Raw genomic sequence first — 18827 nt, 5'->3', positions numbered from 1 at the left:
TTCTGTTAGTGCTTTCCTTTTCATCATTATATAGATTAGCACATACAATCAGATTTGTGTGCTAACAACATAATTTGTTTATAATATAATATTTAGGATCACTTTCATGTATTTTCCTCAAAGTTTGTATGAGTTTGCCTTTGGAAAATGATTGATACCCGAAGTGAGATGTGCATTCCATCAAGAATAATTCTTATTATGTTCAGATTATTTTGTTAGTATTCTTTACAATTATCCCCATATATTTTTTTTCCAAATGAGCTCTACATTTCATATAAGGGGTCCACACATCAAGGACATTGTGAGAAGATTCAGAATCTAGTCTATGATAGTCCACTAACACCCAACTTATTCAAAGCTTAAATATATAAATGAATTTTAAAATGTGATAAAATTATGATTAGCCTTAAATAGACACAGATATAGCAGTAACTCTAGGAAGAGATTTATGGAGATACAATGTATATTTAAAATTTTGATCTCTTTCAAACTATTAAACATTGAAAGTCTAGATTTTTGCTGTTATACCAATGAATCTTAATAAAATACTTTATTGTATAAAGTTAAATCACAATAGGTAGTGTTCTCTAGCCATTACTTGTGTAAATGTCTAATCCCCACAGATTATGTTTAAACAAGTATCTCTTTCATTCTTTTATGTAATACATATATATTATAATATACATACATATATATATATATATATATATATGTATGTATGTATGTATATATGTATATATAGTGTGTGTGTATGGCACTAGGGATTAAACCCAGAGGCATTCTACCTCTGAGCTAAACCCCCAGCCAAATTTTATTTCTTAGCTAAAAACAAGGTCTCATCAAGTTATGGAGGGCCTTGCTAAATTGTCAAGGCTGGCTTTGGACCTGCAGTCCTCCTGTCTCAGCCTCCCAAGTACTGGGATTACAAGCATGTGACACCATACCTGGCTGTAATTGATTTATATATGTTTCTCTTGTTCATTTATTTAAAAAAAACTATCTTAGTGCATTGCAATTATGAGTTATGGTGAGGTTCAGTGTAATAAAACATTCATATGCACACAGCTCTTGATGAATTTTCCTCTACATTCCAACCTGAGTCTCTTTCCTCCCTTCCCACATTATCTAGTAAAAGTGACAGTAATACTTTCCTATTTTGCCATAGTATTATTTGTAATATCTGTGAAATTTATAATACTATAGAATGAAAAATAGATGAAGTTAGGAGAAGATCAAGAATTTTAAAAAAATGTGGCTTGGTCTAGAAAAACAAAATCTAATTATTTTAAGTCATAAAATTATCAGTGCTCTTTTAGTTAGTTTTAAGACAGGCCCTATTCTGTTAATCTGAGAAAGATTATGTCACTAACTTGCATGCAGGTGCCATACTACAATGTATACTATAAATGAAATTAGTATATTAGTAGTAAATTAGTTGACGACTTCCATAATAAGCTTTCCAATTCTGCATTTGAAAAGTACATGTATTTATAAAGTTATATGAGTAATTCTTAGGAATTCAGATTAATTATACTTAAGTTAATATCTTTCTGGCATTCAATGTTGCTTTTCTAAAATGATAATCAGGAAAAAGTCATTTAAATTTCTGTGTTTACTTGAGACTTCTAAGAACTTATATAGGCAACTCTAATAAGCCAGTTTCTCTGGTGCATTGAGGTATTCCCTGTTACGTGATTGTGGATGCTTTATAGGTTATTCAGATATAGGGAAAAGATATGTTTGACAATAAATAAAAATAAAAATGGTTTAAATCTGGATTTGATTAATTATACCAATATCTTTATAAACTAAAAACTTTTACTACTTCCAGTATGTGTTCTGTTCAAGACCTAGAACTTTTAATTTTTAGCATTTTTAATGTTTGCAAAAGCTCACTTTAGATATAATTTTCTCAACAAACTATTCCTGAGTTCTTAAACACAAGACAATAATTTGTCATTGGATACCTCCTTGTATTATTCTCATATATATTACCTTTTATTTTCAAATTACAGTTATTTTGCATGGTTATAATCTCTACAATAAAAGTATAACCTCCTTGGGACAATAATTGTGTACTGCCTATTTTCTGCTTCTAAGTTAAAATAGCATTTTATTTTAATAGTAAAATGTGAGCATTCCATCAATAATTGGGAAATTCTTGAAGGACTAGCCTTTATGAGCAGAAAATAAATATTAACAGAAAACTAGTGAACAAATGAAAGTGTGATCATGAGTCATCCTGATTAGGTATAAAATGAACCACCATGGAAAAATACAGAAGCAAATAAAAAAGGCAATACAGAATAAGATGTAGGGATGGGAAAACAAGTGGAGGCTGCAACAGCAGTGTTAGCTGTACTAATAAAAATTGGTGATATGCATGGTAAAAAGCAAAGGTGGATGAGAGTAGCAGGCAGCTGCCGAGATGAAAGTCCTAAGCAAAAAATGATAATAAAAAATCTCACCTTTGTTATACCATCCAAGGAAAGTTAATATAAGTCATAGTACATTCAATACATCCTAGTAGCATAGATATCAGAGCCTTCAGGATGTAAATAAAAAATAGAGCACACTAAACTAGAAGAGAGAAAGAAGAAGAAAAAGAGAGAGGCAGAGATAGGATAGTAATAAAATAATAAAGAACCCTACAGGCATCCCTAACGTCTGAATGCAAGAATTGTGTCTATTTGTTAAGATTACAAAGAAAATGTGCTACATACACAAAATGGAGTTTTACTCAGCCATAAAAACAAATTTATGTCATTTGCAGGAAAATGGATAGAACTAAATATTATGCTAAGTGAGATCAGTCAGTCTCAGAGTCAAGAATCATGTTTTTTTTTTTTTTCTCATATGTGGAAGCTGGAGAGAAAATAGAAAACAAAAGAGACTTTAGATAAATAAGAATAGGCAGAAGGGGATTAGGATATAGAGTTATGGAGAGAGAAAAAAGAACTGATGAAGGAAACAATTGAAAGAATTCTGTGTCCATATAGGAAGGCATCACTTGTATTCTAATTTGTATGGGATCAGGGGAGTGGGAGGAAGCCACAGGGAATCATACTAAGTGTTGTGTGTATGTATGTATGTTTGTATTACTTTGAATTTCAATATAATGTATAATTACAGCACACCAATACAAGTATAAAACTAATACAAATTAAAATAAAAAAATAAAATCGTGAACTACTATTGACTTAAAAAAATAAAAGATTGCACTTGCTATTTCAAATAGAGGTAGGCAGCATATTTCAACTCCTCCACCATTTTGTATCAGCAATGAGAGAAGAACTTACCCTAGAGATAGGTATTAGAGACACCGCACTAAGACACAACACTGAGCTTTTAGAAAGTTGGAGGGATTCAGAAATCCTGGTTAATGGAAGCGAATACAAGAAAGATTGTATTAACCCCAAACCTACATGTGCAGCATCAGGACAGGTCTGAAGAAAGGGGTAGCAAAGAAACAAAGAAAGAGAGGCAAAGTTTCCAAGCCCATTTCAGGGACAGCAGGAGGTGAGAAAGTCAAACTGAGTTAAATCAAGTGAGCTATACTCACTTGATGAGCAAAAAATGCTTCTTCATTTCTCTCAAGTTGGTGGCTGAAAAATGGAAGGAAGCCATTCTTAGTGCCCAAACTTAAGCCTACAGCTCTGGAAGAGATTAAATCCTTACAGCTTCTTTCCACCTGGAAATACCAGCAACACTTTCATAAGGAATGACTGAAATGGAATCTGTGAGCAACCTGGCCAGTGAAAGGGTGTGTGCTGAAGGCTGCTTAGGTTTTACCTTCCCTTTCTGCTGACAACAAGACTTGGTTGTAGCAGAACATGGTCCTTTCAGGAAATGCAGTGTCTTCAAAGTGGTGGAAGCTTCTTATGCTGACCACCATGAACCTCTGCACAGAACACTCACCCCCCCAACCCCCCGTCACTGGCTTCTCATGCTTCTGCTGTGAGTCACCATAGCTGGTGCTACCTAAATACTCTATGAGTGGGTTCACAGTGTTTTGATAGCTACAAGCAAATGCAGCATGCACTTCTGCAAAAGGCAAACACGTTTGAATTTCCATCCAAGGAGAGATCTGGCCTTCATACCAGAAACAAAGAGGAACTGCTATGATCAGATATAAAATGACTCCTGAAGAACTCAGGGTTGATATATTTACATAATAAGGTTTGTAATCACATCAGTAGATGAATTGATGACAATGGGTAGTGTTCAGGGCTGGTGGGATGTAACTGGAGAAGGTAGGTTCCTGGGGATCTAGCCTTGAAGATTATATATGGCTTCTCCTCACCTTGTTTGCTCACATTCTCTGCTTCGGTACCTTTAGTGATGTGAGGAGAAGAGACCTGGTGCTATTCTTTTCTCTGCTTTCTGCCACCAAGGCTACACCTCCAGCTCCACACCCTGGCTGCACGTGGACTGAACTATAAGATCTTCAAAAAAAGCTGCGAGCAAATAAATCTTTCTTTCTCTATGTTGTGGAGTCAGTTGTTTTGTATCATAGAAGTTAGATTGACTGAGACAGAGGCCCTTTCCTTTTGATTTCCTGAGAACAAGACAGATGCATCAAGAAACTACAAGCTGGGAGTGGTGGTGCATGTTTGTAATCCCAGCATTTGGGAAGCTGAGACAGGAGGGTCACTGTTCGCTGACAGCCTCGGCTACTTAGTGAGGCCTTTTGCAACTCCGTGAGACCCTGTTTAAACATAAAGAATAAAAAATAGGGCTGGGATATAGCTCGGAGTTCTAAGGCCCCTGGGTTCAATCCCAGACCCTCCAAAAAGAAAAAAAAAAAGCAAAATGTTCTCCAAATGCAAGAATTGGAATATCCAAATGCTTTAAGAAAGAAAAAAAATCTATTAACAGAATATTTAAGAACTCTCAGCAAAACCCTAAAAGGCCTTATTTAAGAATTCTAGGTCTTGAGTTAGGAGGACAGATAAAAAGAAATGGCAAAGTCTGAAAACTCATTCAGTAACAAAATTTCAGATCAGGTCCCAAATTTGGGGGATGAGATGGAAATACAGTAAACACATAACTTTAAAATTCCAAACAGACTAGCATTGTAAATAACTGTTCTACATTATAATGTAGTTTAAATGCCAAAAGCTTGGAAAAAAAATAAAGAATTTTATTTATTTTTTATTTTTTTATTTTTGGTGGTACTGGGGTTCCTGGAAGCCCTTCTTCCTCCGGGCTACACTCCCAGTTCTATTTTATATTTTTGAAACAGGGTCTCTTACGCCAGCACGGCTGGCTTCGAACCTGCGCGATCCTCCTGTCTCCGCCTCCCAAGCGCGGGGATTACAAGTGTGCGCCACCACGCCCGGCTTAAAATAAAGAATTTTAAAGGCTCCAAGAAATAAGTGCCAAATCACTTATAAAGGTAAACCCATTAGGATAACTACATATTTTTTAGCAGAAAGAAAAAGACAGAAAAACATAAAAATGATGTACTTTAAGCCCCCAAAATAAACAAATACCAACCTAGATTACTATATACAGAAAAGCTGTTTCTTTGAAATTGAAGGAGAAATGAAAACCGCAATGATAAACATAGACTAAAGGAATTCATGATCACTAATTCAGCACTGTAGAATGTACTTTTAAAAATCTTACATGTAGAAACAAAAAATAAAAATAACTAAGAGAGTATGAAAAAATAAACACTAGAAAAAGTAAGTACGAAAGTGAGAATTAGGAATGATTTAAATATTAAAAATAAGCCAGGCTTGGTGGTGCACACTTGTAATCCCGGTACTTGGGAGGCTGAGAAAGGAGGATCAATGCTCATTGCCAGCCTTAACAAGCTTGTAAGGCCCCCTCTACAACTTAGTGATATGCTGTTTCAAAAATAAAAGAACTAAAAAAAATAGGGCTGAAGGTGTAGCTCAGAGGTAAAATTGCCCCTGGGTACCATCCCCAATACCAAATAATAATAATAATAATAATAATAATAATAATAATAAATAGGGCTGGGAGAGTAGCTCAGAGTTAGAATACTCCTGAGTTGAATCCTCACTATTAAAAATAATAACATATATTAAAATATAATAGGGCTGGGCGTGGTGGCTCACGCTTGTAATCCCCGTGCTTGGGAGGCAGAGACAGGAGGATCGCACAGGTTCTTCAAAGCCAGCCTCGCTGGCTTAAGAGACCCTGTTTCCAAATAAAAAATATAAAAAATAGGTCTGGGAGTGTAGCCCGGAGGTAGAAGGGTTTCCAGGATCCCCAGTACCACCAATAAATAAATAAATAAATAAATAAATAAATAAATAAATAAATAAAATAGGAAGTAATACATATTTCTCTATAATAACACTAAATGCAACTAGTTTTTAATTCTCCAATTAAAAGGCATAGATTAGCAAATAAAATTTAAAAATAAATCCTACTTGTATGTTGTCTTCTAAAATAGACATCAGAATCAAAAAATTCAAAGACTGAAAGGAATAGATGTTAAATGATAGATAGTAAATGATATTTGACACAAATAAAATTTAAAAGTAAAGAGGGGTAGTTAATTTATTAGGCAAAGTATATATAAAAATTAACTAGAAAAGATAAAATGTTATTGGTAAAAAAAAATTCAACAAGAAGATATAACAATTATACATCAATATTACTTGATAGAAAGGGACTAATAGCCCCCAATATGATAAGAGAGGAGGACTTAAATACACTACTCTCACTATAAAACAGGTCCTTTACAGAAAGTCAACAAAGATACATAAGCCCTAAATTTAACTATAAATCAAATAATTTAACAGGCATCTACAGCATATTTTCTGCAACAATTTAAAACACGTCTTTGCCACTCAATAAATTTTCTCCAAAACTAACAAATTTTTACGCTATAAGCAAGTGTTAGCAAATATTAAAAAAAATCTGAAATGCAATCTTGTATTTCTTAAGACCATAATAGGATTAAATTAGAAATCAACAAGAGAAAAATACATAAGCCTTAAACACACAGAAATTAATCGATTTACATTTGAATTAATTAAATTAAATTAAAACAATGTAAATTTTTTTAAAGTTAGAATTAAATGAAAGTGAAAAAAAACAACATACAAGTACCACTCAGATATAGTGAAGGCAGTTCTAAAAGGAAAGTTTAGAGGTATAAGTTCCTACAGAAAAAAAGATGTCAAACAACCTAATGATGCATATTAAGATCTAATAAAAACAGGAACAAAACTCTTAAAACTAGTATAAGAAATAAATAAGAAATACAAGCCAGGCATGTTGGTGCATGCCTGTAATTCCATTACTTTGAGGCTGAGACAGAAAGATCACAGTTTTGAAGCCAGTTTTAGCAACTTAGTTTGGCTGTCAGCAATTTAGTGAGACCTGTTTCAAAATAAAATAAAATAGGTTTGGGGGTGTAGCTCAGAGGTAGAATGTCCCTGGGTTCAATTCACAGCAGCAGCAGCAACAACAACAACAACAACAACAACAACAATAACAACAACACACCACACACAATGAAATAAGACTGTTACACAAATAACCAATGTTAAAAAAATGAAGAATAAATATTCAATCCCCAGTAAAATATACAAATGCAGACTCAAATGCACAGATAATGAATAAGACAACACAAATGATCAATAAAAAATGAAGACTATAAAAATATATATAAAGCAAAGAGTTATTTGAAAAAATAGCTAAGATTGAAAACACTTCTCACCAAATGAATGAAAGAAAACATAAAAAGACTCAATCAAATTAGAGACAAAAATGAAGATGTTACAATAATAACAACTAAAATACAGAGGATCAGTGAGGACTATTATTACAACTTATGTTCCAGCATAATGAATAATTTTAAAGGAATGGAAAAATTTACAGATACATATTACCTACCAAATATGAAGAAACGGTATATGAAAAATGTAAACAGGCAGTCAGTCCTGGATATATATATATATATATATATTACTATAAATTTCCAGTGGTTGAGAGGCTGAGTTAGGAAGATTGAAGTTTTAAAGTCAATGTGTAGCAACTTAGCAAGACCGTTTTAAAATAAAACTAAAATAGGACTGGGGATGTAGGTTAGAAATGCAATGTCCCTGGATTAGATCTCCAGTAACACACACACACACACACACACACACACACACACACACACACACACTCTCACACTCACATAAACAAACCATATCAAGCAATGAGAATGAAACAATAATAAAAAGACTCAAAGAAAAGTGTAGGATCATTATACAATTATAGCTGAATTCTATCAGATCACTAAGAAAAAATTGTGCATGTCCCATAAATATTTTCATAAAATTGAAAGTGAGCATATGCTTCTAAATTTATTCTATGAAGTCTACATCACCTTGATACCAAAACCATATAACAGATTTTTAAAAATTGCAGATAAATATTGATGAACATAGATTAAAAGATCCCCAATAAAGTTTTATCAAATCAAATTCTACATATAAAAATATTATCTATAACATTTTTAGTATCTTTCCAAAAAATTTAAAGTGAAAATAGGATAGTGATTCACATTTACATAGCCATATTTATACCAGTGCAAATCATAACACCTAAATTATAGAACTAACCGAGGTGTCCATCAACAGAGGAATGGATAAAGAAAATTATAATGTATATACATGATGAAATTCTACTCAGACATAAAGAATAGTAGTATTATGGCATTTGCAGAAACAAAAATAAAACTAGAGAGATTTTTAAATTTTTTTTTATTCTAGCATTGTAGGCATACATCTTAATGGGGTACAAGATGGTAGAGTCATAAATGAACACATCACTCATTTAGCCCTTCCCCAATCCCAATTCCCACCCCATTTCCCCTTCCCTCCCTTTTTCTCATATTTGGCTTACTGATTGACATGTTTGTGAATGGGCATCATGAACATTAGGGAATTTCCTTCTTCCCCCATGTCTTACTGTATTAAACTCAGTACTAAAGTCAGCATAGTTTAGAATACATACTCATCCATGTTTATTACAGCACATTTAATAATGGCTAAGTTAGGCCGGGCGTGGTGGCGCACGCTTGTAATCCCCGCGCTTGGGAGGCAGAGACAGGAGGATCGCGCAGGTTCGAAGCCAGCCGCGCGCGCTGGCTTAGGAGACCCTGTTTCCAAATAAAAATGTAAAAATAGGTCTGGGAGTGTAGCCCGGAGGTAGAAGGGCTTCCAGGAACCCCAGTACCACCAAAAAAAAAAAAAAAAAAAAAAAAAAAAATAATGGCTAAGTTATGGAATCATCCTAGTGTTTGTTAGTAGATGAAATTATAAAAAAGTGAATATATATATTTTTTTATTCCATTATAAAGAACAAAATTATATCATTTGCAGAAAAATAAGTAGAATAAGGAACCTTCATTTGAGTGAAATAAGTCAGACACAGAGAAAATAGCACCACATGTTTTCTCTCCTATGTGGAAACTAGAGGCGGGAAAAAGAAGGAAAAAAAGGGACATCATGAAAGTAAACCCAAATCATTAGGGCTGGGGGACAAACTGTGAAGAGGGAAGAGGGGAATGTGGGAGGTTTGGGGGAGGATAACTGATCAGACTGTTTTATTAATATGTGTATGAATATGTCACAATAAAACAATGTTCTATATAATTGACACACACTAATAAAAGTAAATAAATCACACTATCTGAAAAAATGGACTGAAATTATGAATGATTTAGCATAATATTGGTATTGTCTCTAATTCACTTCCGTCTTTTCTCTCTCTTTTTATCTCATTCTCTCTTCTTCTTATCTTCTTTTTACTTTAGTGACTCAGAGGAGAAAACACGTCATTCCTAATTTATTTTAGACAAAATGCTTTTCCTTTTAATTCTTGCTTCATTACTGCCTTTATCTTCCTTCTCCTACTGCATATGTTATTAGCAAATAGTCCATGGGATTTTTTATTTTTGTATCTTAATGTTGAATTTTGTAGAATATCGATAATTGTGACTTTTAATAAGCATTTTGTAAACTTTATTTTCTTGTGGTCTAATAACTGTGCCATTAAAACTAAAGATAGTATTCTCAAGTGCAACCTTCAAGCAAGTAATTTAATTTTTCTTAATTGGAAAATTAAATATAGATATATATCCCAAGTGTATAGAGATTTGAGACAGCATAATGTAACCATCAAAATACTAGAATATCCAATGCATAAGCATTTTTATTAAAAATATGTTTTCTTTCTGCCCTGGGTCTCAGAACTTACAGATGTAAAACCATAAATTCAAATAATCTTAAATGTTCTTTTTCCATAACACACAAATTTACTACCTCTGCATATTTCATGAAGTAAAATGTATTGTTAATATAATTATATTTTGTTTTCTCTAAGTATTTTGGTTCCATTCCATATTCAAATTGATAGATTAAAGCCTCATGTTGCTAATCATGTAAACCCTGAGCCGATGTTAGCAAGAAAGCAGTATATTTTACATGAGCAGAAAAAAAGTCACATTTTACTGCCATAAATTTGCAATTTGTTAATTTTTTAAAACAATCAAATATGTGTTAATGAATATACACTAAAGAATTAAAATATCTACTTTGAAGTATACTTAAGCTTGATGATTACTTCATTAGATCTCCTTCAGTGCTGAACATGGGACCATATGCCTGGAATTCCAGTTCTTGGGAGGCTGAGAGAGGAAGACCACAGGTTTGAAACCATTGAGCAGTAACTTAGGGATACCCTATTTCAAAATAACAAATAAATAAAATAGAACTGTGGATATAGCTCAGAGCTACAACTCCCCTGGGTTCAATCTCCAATGGCATGTATGTACACACAATCTTTCAATAAAAATCAATATGGCTAGCTTCTCAGTTTTTAGTGTTTAGAAAAAAGTTCCTGTCCATCTATCTATCTATCTATCTATCTATCTATCTATCTATCTATCTATCTATCTATCTATCATGTATCTATCCTCTATCTAGCCTTATTTTTCTTTGCAATATATGAAACATTTATCTTTAAAATTATAACTTGATATTTCATGGGTCATATTTGCAAAGTTTGTTACCATAACCTTTTCAGTTGTCTTCCTCATTTTTTATCACTTCATCAATCTTACTCATTATTCTCTTGACTCCAGTTTCTCTGTGCCTTTTCACATGATATTCCCCCTTCCTGAGATATTCTTTTCATCCATTTCTGGTTAATATTGAAATAATTTTAGTGAAATGGATAGCAATACCTTCATGTAGAGTCATAGTATTATTTGAACTGTTTCCTTTCTTGTGTACAGGAAGTGGAGGTGGGAGCGTATTGGATGCAGAAGGAAATTAGAAAAGCTGTGCATGTATGTTTGTATCACATTGGTCTTCACTATAATGTATAATTACAATGCACTAATAAAAGTATTAAGATAAAAATAAGTATTAAAATGAAAAAAATCTAAGTCTTTTACATTCATTAAAAAACAGTTAAAAATACTTCCTTCTTTAAAGTATTCAATATATTGCTAAGGTTTCCACTTAGAATGCAAATGTAAAAATGCTGTGATATAACTTTTTACCTATCATTGTTAGAGAAGCTTTATGTGTGCCCTTCTGCCTCAGCAGGTGCATTATTTAAAAGCAAGGACAGTCTTGTTCTTCTCAGTATCTGCAGTTCCCAGCAAACTGCCAGGACACTTTATCAATGTTTATTGAGCAAACTAAGTACCTGATAAAATTCTAGACATGCATCTTTCTATTTAATACTGTGTGTTTGTTCTAGGATGTACTGGGAGTGAAATGAGTAGATTCATGTCATTCAGTGTCCTTAAGTCCTTCAAACCTGTTAACAGATATATCTGGAAAAGATCTTAGTGATAAATATATTTATTAAAAAATTTCAAGCAGATCTTAGGTTCACAGCCAGCCTCAGCAACTTAAGTTAGGTCCTCTGCAAATTAATCAGACTCTGTTTCAATTATAAAAAAGTAAAATAGGGCTGAGTATGTAGCTCAGAGGTTGAATGTCCCAGAGTTCAGTCACACACACACACACATATACAACACACAAACAATTTCATCTCAATGCTTAGATATTTCTACTTGATGATAATCCTATTGATATGATATACTAAAAGTATAAGGCTGTTTAATCTGGAAAAGATAGTCTGCTTTTCATTGAAGGGTTTAAATGGTCTTATTTTTTATGTGTGCTATCTATTATGTCTTAAGTCTAGAAATTCCTAATCCAGTTGGAATTTTATTTGTAAATTAATGACATTTTCCTTCTTAGTGTTGAATAAATGAAATTACAATCATAATACTTAGAGGGATACTAATGATATGTTTTAGTAGCTAGTACACTGAGTCAGACAGCCTGACTTAAATCCAAACCATGACACTTACAGTGCTGTTGCCTTTGAACAAAACAGCAAACATGTATGAGTAACAATGTCTTGGAGGAGCTCAATGCTAACAGAAAAAAAGAAAAAATAAACTGAGACTAACTGCATAAAAATGAAAGGGGCAATGGATTCCTTATCAGCATGCTGTCACTACTCAAGATGAGAGAGCTACCCAGCACACAAGTTCTTCTCATGGGGTAAAGAATAGGGAGAACAAAAAGCTTCCCCAGATTTGGGTTCCCTGTCTTGACATTACTTGGGGAACTAACATCACTGACAATTATGGGGAGAGCAAAGAACAAAAAATAATCTGTTTAAGAAACAAATTCAGTAATGATTTTCTTAAGAAACAATTTCACCCATATTGTCTTTGCCTCATTCTTATAACCATCAATGGCTACCAACCACCACAGAGGCATTTTGAGCTTTTTAACATGGCATGGATGACCTTTCATATCATTAGTAACATTCCTTGACCAACCACATTCCCTTTTATCTTCTGTTTTGCATGGGACACTGCAGAGAGATTAATCTACTTTCTGTTGAAAGTTTCTGAAAGCAAACAATTGTATGGTTTTCTTTTTTTTTTTTTTTGAAAACTTCTATTGATGTAATTTAATTGAACACCTCCTAATTCTAAAGCTATTACATTGTTACAGAAATTTCTAGAAATTTACAAAGTATGTTATAATATTATAAACTTTAAAAATGAGAGCTGTTGAGCTACATATTTGAAGTCACACAACTAGCCTCTGGCTTAGTTTAATTTCAAATCTTAGTTTTGAATGCTGAATTTCATTGACCCCAGATTGTAAGGGGTCTGGCAATCTAATGTATTATATTTCATATATAGCAATTTTGAACTAGACTTAGTTTCTACTATTTTACAAAAGAAATGAAACGTGTGGTCATATATCTGAACATACCATCACCCTTAATAGAGATGAGAGGACACATATTTGTTATAACTTTTTCTTGTGACTCTTTTAAGAAATAGGTTTAAAACCAAAGGCATACCATGTTGTTCATAATAGATTTTATAAATTAATGTATATATATATATATATATATATATATATATATATATACACATATAATCAATAAAATATTATTTGTTTATACAAATTTTGTTCTAAAATCTAATTTTAATTCAACCTTTATAATATATAGTAAACATATTATAACAGATTATAATTACAGAATTAATATATGCAGAAAAATTTATAACCAAATATTTTCTAAAACAACAGAAAACTGGTTAAAAAAATCTTCTCATGATATATCCAAGATTTCTTTTAAATTTTTTTGGCCTATATTCATACTTTCAAATTTATTTACTTATTTCTGTAGTTACAATTTTAGCATCAAAATTACAAGGGAGATTTGTTCTTTATGCCTTTCAACACTAACTTTTTTTTTCATTTTAGCATTCCATTCTTTCTTTTCTTCTTTCTGTCCCTTTTTTCTTTATGTATTTTAAAAATGTTTATCAACAGTTCTCTCATTACTTTTAAGGCTATTTTCCAGCTAGTGTACAGAAAGAAAATAATTATATATAAAGCAAAAGTTGTGAATACATATACTTTTGTTTAGTATATGAATATACACACTAAAGTATAATATAAAAATGTAACTGGCTTAAATTGTATACCAAAATATCAGTATTATTTGATTGATAATGAGAGACTATCCTAAGGAAACATGTGGAAGCCAGAGAGAAAGAAAAACAGTCATAGGAGGAACTCTAGGCAAAAAAGGAGAAACCATAGATGATCAAATTAACATAGATGACCAGAATGAGGGGGATAGGAGGGGAGAAGAGGAAAATTCCCTAATGTACATGAAGTACATTTATAAACATATCAAAATCCATCAGTAAGCCAAACCTGAGAAGGAAGTAGGCGGCGGGAACTGGGGAAGGAATAAATGAGTGATGTGTGCACGTATGCCTCCACTGTCTTGTACCTCATTAAGATGTATGTCTACAATGTACCAATAAAAACATTTTTAAAAAGAGACTATCTCAAGGATATGAAAGAAAAGAGCATGAAATATGTGATGAAATGAATATTGTCAGTAGTATTAGTGCCTTTTGTTTTTACACTTTGGTTTTGCTTTCATGGTATAATCTGAAAGATTTTTTTAAATGAAAAATAACAGTAGAAGTGTGGAAGAGTGAAACATCTACCTTTACTTTCATTTCATGAGTTTAAAAGGAGGAAATACTATATAGTGCTCTGCCTTGATAACTGTGCTGGCCATTTGACATCTTTAAAGTGCCTCTGGAAATCCTTTGTCTTTGTTGTTATTAAAATATTTGCTATCAAATATTTTTAATATTTAATATTTGCTATTAATTTAATTAATGTTTAATATTTGCTATTAAACTCAGTGGTAGGAGCTGCTGATTTTGTCACTTTTCCTCAGTTACTGCATTTGCCCAATGACCTCTTCTTGTTTGCAGACGCCATCTCATGCAACTTAGAATGTAAGGAGTCCACAGATGCCCTTGTTCATTTAATGAGGGTGATGTAGTTGTGATCAATCACGGTAAAAGCTAGAACCTCATTCTTTTGAGGGCTTTTGTTCAACTAACACATTCCATTTGAATGTTCATAAGTGAGATCAACGCCATTAACTCTTTAACTATAATTGATCATACATGATCTTTTAACCATCTGGACTCAGAATACTAAACTATCTTAAGAAATAATGTTCAATCCAGGTGTGGTGGCACACCCTTTTAATCCCAGTACTTGGGAGGCTGAAACAGAAGGACCATGGATTTGTGGCCAATCTCAGCTATTTAGTGAGGTCCTCATCAACTTAGTGAGACCCTGTTTCAAAATAAACAATAAAAATAAGGCTGAGGTATAACTTGGAGGTAAAATGACCCTGGATTTAGCCTTCAGTAGCACAAATTAAATAAATAAATAAATAAATAAATAAATAAATAAATAAATAAATAAACAAACTTTATGAGAAAAATCAAACCAAACAAAACAAGAGTGTTCTTGAAGAACTGAGGAAAACAGATATTTTGCACTATATTTTCCTCTACAGGTTTATTTCTAATATCCTTTTTAAGTTACCAAGTTTGAAACAGCAAAGAAGTAATGAACACTTGCTATGTCTCCTTGTTTTCTTCATAATTCTTTAAAATAATAACTGTGTGACTAAATATGTGAGGTTCCTCTTTATGTGTTTTGTTTCCAAATTGTTTAGGTAAAATTACATTCTAGCCTATTAATGTGAAGCAACAGTGTCTTCTGGAAAAAATGGGTATGGTCCATTATTAAACGTTAATTCAGATTAGCCTATTGAAATATACTTCTCTCTCTATAAAAGTTATGCTGTTTAAATAACTTTATATAAATGTCAGAATAACAGCAGGTCAGAAATACATGTATGTATTCCCCATTAGAAACAATGATTTTCTAAATAAATTAGAAAAATATCCAAGTCTAGTTGGGCATGGTGGTGCATGCCTATAACCCCAGTATCTGGGGTGCTAAGTCAGAAGATTGCAGGCTCAACTCAGCCAGATCTTCCACAAATTTACAAGATTAATAATTTTGCTTATTTATTTTCAGAATAAAAAGTGCTGAGGGTATAGTTGAGAGTTAGAATTCCCCTGTATCCAAATAGAGTACCAAATAATAACTAACTAAAGCAAGCAAGCAAGCAATCTTGACATAAAATTCTAAGGAAAAACTGTGCAAAGCACAACAAAATCTTGAAAATATGCTTCAAAAAAGTCTCTCTAGGCTGGGCATGGTGGAGCCTGCTTGTAATCCCAGCATTTGGGAGGCTGAGACAGGAGGATCTATCTTAAACTTAATTTTCAAAATTATTTAAAATCAAAGTCTCTTTAATAAACAAGTGAAAGTCCTCAATCTTTTGTCACTCATCTTTAGAATGATCTATTTTGCCTGTAAATATTATAGAAAACATATAAGATAAGAAGTGCTAAATTTAAAAAAGGTTGCAATTAAATTTAATCTTTTACTTAAAGTTACATTATCTACTATAGGTAAAAGATAATTTTCCTGATTCTCTTTACATGATAAAAAGCAACTTAGCCTAGAAATGGTTAACATACCCCACCTTCACACACCTGAGTTCTTCAGCAGAACTGAGCTCACCTTGGGGCTGAAGAGGGGTTTTTAAAATGCCAGTCAAGGGCTGTTCCCAGATCTTCCCTCATAGTTGAAATCCTGCTGTCAAGAACATATTGGAAAGTTGTTCATTCACTGGAGGTGACAGATACAGATTGTGACAAGACTCATATTGGGACTTCAGCCTGAGGGGGTGATAGAGTGAAATGAGGAATACAAAATTAATGGGGGGAAGTGCTACTTGCCAGTCTCCTATCTCACAGCTTACTTGACTTTGGGCTACAGTTCACAGTATTATTTGCAAATAAAAAACAGGCATCTATGAGATTTTATCTTGTATCCTAGACTTGTGTTTTTGAGAGATATGATGTTCTTATTAAATAATTAATATCAGGTAGAAATTGTTTTAATTATTTCAGTTAGTTGTAGGTTTTTCTCCTTGTCAAGAGTCCAATTTAATTATTTATGATTAAAAATAATCAAATGGGGAAATTTTGAAGAAGTAGATTATACTGTGAATTTGTACACAAATATGATCATTATTTTAATATACCCTTTGACAGAGACTAGTTAATTTCTGATCTACCACTTTCATTTTTCTAGGGCTTAATGATTCTCTCTCTCTCTCTCTCTCTCTCTCTCTCTCTCTCTCTCTCTCTCTTTCTGTTTCTATCTATCTTTGAACTGGCTTTAAACCCAGGGGTGTGATACCTATAAGTTACACTCCCAGCTCTTTCAGTTTTATTTTATCTTATTTTATTTATTATATTTTAGAACAAGTTCTCACTATATTGCTGAGGGTCTCACTAAATTGCAGAAGCTGGTCTCAAGTCTGAGATCTTCCTGTCTAAGCCTACCCAATACTGGGATTATAAGTGCACTGCATAGTATCTTCCTTTCTACAACTATTTACCACTTCCATACCCTGGTGGAATCCAAAACTAAAAAGGCATATTTTGGGAAGACATGCTCCTGAGTGGGTGGTAGGCTGGCCAACTTAGACCTTGTCCAGTGAGCTCAAATGCAACTCCATTTATCCTTGCTGCTAATACCAGCACCATCCAAGAAAGAATGTGGAAGGAGCTGTGAAATATGGAGCTACCCATATTTCAGGTAATAGACCATCAATTTCTTCCTAGAGATGAGCAGTTAAGTGGTCTCTGACTCATCTCTAGCCCTTCTCAGACTAGAAGCATGGACTAGAAGCAGACCTGTATACTCATAGTTTAGAGAGACTCACGAGTTCATAGATTGGATGAATTAGTATCATTGAATGCCCATACTACTCAAAGTGACCTAAAGGTTTAAGGATATCTTTGTCAAAATTTATTTATTTATTTATTTATTTATTTATTTATTTATTTATTTATTTATTTTGCTTGTACTGGGGTTCCTAGAAACCCTTCTACCTCCGGGCTACACTCCCAGACCTATTTTTTGTTTATATTTTTATTTGGAAACAGGGTCTCTTAAGCCAGCGTGGCTGGCTTCGAACCTGCGCAATCCTCCTGTCTCCACCTCCCAAGCATGGGGATTACAAGCATCGCCACCACGCCCGGCTCCTTGTCAAAATTTAAATGGCATTTTCAACAAAAATTAAAAAAACCTACATGGAACCACAAAAGACTCCACCTATTTAAGTACTCTTGAGCAAGAATAATAAAGCTGAAGACATTAAATTTCCTGAATTAAAACTAAATTATAAAGCTAGAATTATTTAAAAAGAATGGCAATGGCATAAAGACAAAGACACAGAAAAATGGAAAAGAATAGAAAGCCAAAAAACATACCCAAGCATGTACATTCTTCAATTAATTATTGGAAAAGGTGCCAAGAATACATAGTGGAGATAGTAATTTCTGGTAAGTGGGAGAACTAAATATTCACATGCATAAAAATAAAATTGGACTCCTATCTCACACTGGAGACAAAAATTAACTCAAAAAGATTAATAAAGAAAAAGCCTAAAACATTAAAAATCTTAGAAGAAAATATAGGGGAATTGCTTCACGTCATTGATCTTGTTAATAATTTCTTGGGTACCTCCCAGAAGCACAGGTAACAAATTAAAAACAAATATACTTTAAAAAGTTACACACAGGAATCATAAATAAAAGGGGAAAGAACCTATGGAAAGGGAGATAATATTTTCAAAACTTGTAACCCATAAGGAATTGATATCCAAAATACTTAAAAAAAATTCTTATCACTAAAACAAAAACAAAAGAAGACCAGAAAATATAAACAACAACACCAAAACAACTTAAGTAATCAGATTTTTAAAAATCGGGCCACTGCCTTGAGGCAAGGCCAGTGCTAGGGCCTCTGAGGCCAGGATAAGAG

Source organism: Muscardinus avellanarius, assembly GCF_963383645.1.
Source record: "Muscardinus avellanarius genome assembly, chromosome: 6".
In the NCBI taxonomy this organism is placed as follows: Eukaryota; Metazoa; Chordata; class Mammalia; order Rodentia; family Gliridae; genus Muscardinus; species Muscardinus avellanarius.
This window is presented reverse-complemented; position numbering follows the sequence as displayed.